The sequence below is a fragment of the Delphinapterus leucas genome, chromosome 6 (genome assembly GCF_059928025.1).
Source record: "Delphinapterus leucas isolate spDelLeu-1000000601 "Yukka" chromosome 6, BTC_Dleu_Yukka2, whole genome shotgun sequence".
NCBI classification, from domain to species: Eukaryota; Metazoa; Chordata; class Mammalia; order Artiodactyla; family Monodontidae; genus Delphinapterus; species Delphinapterus leucas.
In genome coordinates, this window is record NC_143134.1 from 50,415,639 (window position 1) to 50,419,247 (window position 3,609).

Here is a 3,609-nt window from a genome sequence, read left to right on the forward strand (position 1 = left end):
TCTGTTGGATGAGGCTGGATCTTGTCTTTCTGGTGGGCAGGTCCACGTCTGGTGGTGTGTTTTGGGGTGTCTGTGGACTTATTATGATTTTAGGCAGCCTCTCTGCTAATGGGTGGGGTTGTGTTCCTGTCTTGCTAGTTGTTTGGCAAAGGATGTCCAGCACTGTAGCTTGCTGGTCGTTGAGTGAAGCTGGGTGCTGGTGTTGAGATGGAGATCTCTGGGAGATTTTTGCCATTTGATATTATGTGGAGCGGGGAGGTCTCTTGTGGACCAGTGTCCTGAAGTTGGCTCTCCCTCCTCAGAGGCACAGCTCTGACTCCTGGCTGTAGCACCAAGAGCCTTTCATCCACACGGCTCAGAATAAAAGGGAGAAAAAGTAGAAAGAAAGAATTAGTAGAAAGAGAGAAAGAAAGAAAGAAAGAAAGGAGGGAGGGAGGGAGGAAGGAAGGAAGGAGGAAAGAAAGGAAAAAAGAAGATAAAGTAAAATAAAATAAAGTAATATAAAATAAAATAAAGTTATTAAAATAAAAAAATAATTATTAAGAGAAAAAAACAAAACAAACAAAAAAACGGATGGATAGAACCCTAGGACAAATGGTGGAAGCAAAGCTATACAGACAAAATCTCACACAGAAGCATATGCATTCACACTCACAAAAAGAGGAAAAGGGGAAAAAAATCATAAATCTTGCTCTCAAAGTCCACCTCCTTAATTTGGGATGATTCGTTGTCTATTCATGTATTCCACAGATGCAGGGTACATCAAGTTGATTGTGGAGCTTCAATCCGCTGCTCCTGAGGCTGCTGGGAGAGATTTCCCTTTCTCTTCTTTTTTCTCACAGCTCCCAGGGGCTCAGCTTTGGATTTGGCCCCGCCTCTGCGTGTAGGTCGCCAGAGGGCGTCTGTTCTTTGGTCAGACAGGACGGGGTTAAAGGAGCTGCTGATTCCGGAGCTTCGGCTCACTCAGGCCGGGCGGAGGGAGGCGTACGGAGTGCGGGGCGGGCCTGCGGCGGCCGAGGCCGGCGTAACGTTGCACCAGCCTGAGGCACGCCGTGCGTTCTCCCGGGGGAGTTGTCCCAGGATCCCGGGACCCTGGCAGTGGCGGGCGGCACAGGCTCCCCGGATAGGGGGTGTGGATAGTGACCTGTGCTCGCACACAGGCTTCTTGTTGGCGGCAGCAGCAGCCTTAGCGTCTCATGCCTGTTTCTGGGGTCCGCGCTTTTAGCCGCGGCTCGCGCCCGTCTCTGGAGCTCCTTTAAGCAGCGTTCTTAATCCCCTCTCCTAGCGCACCAGGAAACAAAGAGGGAAGAAAAAGCCTCTTGCCTCTTCGGCAGGTCCAGACTTTTCCCGGACTCCCTCCCGGCTAGCCGTGGCGCACTAATCCCCTGCAGGCTGTGTTAACGCCGCCAGCCCCAGTCCTCTCCCGGCGCTCCGACTGAAGCCCGAGCCTCAGCTCCCAGCCCCGCCCGCCCCGGCGGGTGAGCAGACAAGCCTCTCGGACTGGTGAGTGCTGGTCGGCACCGATCCTCTGTGCGGGAATCTCCCCGCTTTTCCCCCCGCACCCCTGTTGCTGTGCTCTCCTCCGCGGCTCCGAAGCTTTCCCCCTCCGCCACCCGCAGTCTGTGCCCGCGAAGGGGCTTCCTAGTGTGTGGAAGATTTTCCTCCTTCACAGCTCCCTCCCACTGGTGCAGGTCCCGTCCCTATTCTTTTGTCTCTGTTTTTTCTTTTGCCCTACGCAGGTACGTGGGGAGTTTCTTGCCTTTTGGGAGGTCTGAGGTCTTCTACCAGCGTTCAGTAGGTGTTCTGTAGGAGTTGTTCCACGTGTAGATGTATTTCTGGTGTATCTGTGGGGAGGAAGTTGATCTCCGCGTCTTACTCTGTGTCTTTAAATTGTGATTCTTGTAGGTAACATATGGTTGGGTCTTACTTTTTTTATCCAATATTACAATCTCTGACTTTATTTTTTAGAATTTCTTTGCAGTTTATTTTTTATACATATTATTTGCACATAGTGTATAATATGTAACACTATCTCTCACCTTTTAGATATCTTCCACACTATATTTCTATCATTTCTTTTATATTGACAGTCTTGTTGATATATAATTCACATACCATAAAGTTTACCCTTTTTTTCTTTTTTTTTTTTTTGGCTCTGCCACTCGGCTTGCGGGATCTTAGTTCCCTGACCAGAGATTGAATCCAGGCCCCTCGCAGCGAGAGCACTGAGTTCTGGACCACCAGGGAATTGTAAAGATTACCCTTTTAAAGTGTACAGTTCAGAAACTTTATACCTATTAGCAGTCACTTCCCATGCACACCTTCTCCCAGCCCCTGGCAGACATTAATATACTTTTCTCTGTATGGATTTGCCTATTCTGGATATTTCACATAAATGGAATCTTAAAATAGGTGGCTTTTTATATCTAGCTTTGTTGTTTTCAGGATCCATCCATGTTATAGCATATGTCAGTACTTCATTCCTTTTTTATGGCTAAATAATTTTCCATTGTATTCATATATCACATTTCATTTATCCATTCATTAGTTTGTTAATTATTGGGTTATTTCTACTTTTTGGCTACCATGAATAATGCTGCTGTGAACATTCATGTACAAGTTCTTGTGTCAACAAATGTTTTCATTTCTTTTGGATACATACCTAGGAGTGGAGTTACTAGGTCATATAGTAACTCTATGTTTAACTTTTTGAGGAATTTGCAACCTTTTTTCCAAATGACTGTACCATTTGCCTTTCCTACCAGCAATGTACTAGGGTTCCAGTTTCCTTGCCAATACTTGTAATTGTCTGCCTTTTTAGTATTTTAAAGATGTTGCTTCAATGTGGTCTCATTTGCTTGTTTCCAATGAGATATCTCCTGTCATTATTATTCCTCTGTATATAACATGTCTTTCTGTGACTGCTTTTACAGTTTTCTTTATTACTAGTTTTGAGCAATTTGATTACAATGTGGCTTTATGTAGTTTTCTTCATATTTCTTGCGCTTGGGGTTCATTGGTATTCTTGGGTTTGTGAGTTTATTATTTTTATCACATCTGGAAAATTTTCAGCCATTATTACTTCACATAATTTTTATTGCCCTCTTTTTCTTTGGGGGACTCCCATTACACATATATAGAGTACTTTAAGTTTTTATCATAGCTCACTGCTGCTCTGTTCATTTTTTAAAAGTCTCTTTTCTCTTCATCTCTCAAATTCACAATCTTTTATTCTGTAATATCTAACCTGCTGTTAATCCCATCTAATACTTTCTCATATTTTACATTGTAATTTTCAATTTAAGAAGTTTGATTTGCATCTTTTTATATTTTTCATATCATTGCTTAACATTTTGAAAATATAAAAAATAGTGATAGTAACTTTTTTAAAAGTCCTTGTCTGCTTATTCTGTGTCAGTTCTGAGTTCGTCTCAGTTGATGAATTTTTCTCCTACTGATGGGTCACATTTTCCAGTTTCTACATAGGCCTGGCAATTTTTGATTGACGATATGACTTTTACTTTGTTGGGTGCTGGATATTTTTATTCATATAAATGCTCTCGAGCCTTTTTACTGGGACATCGTTAAGTTACTCGTAAACAATTTGAT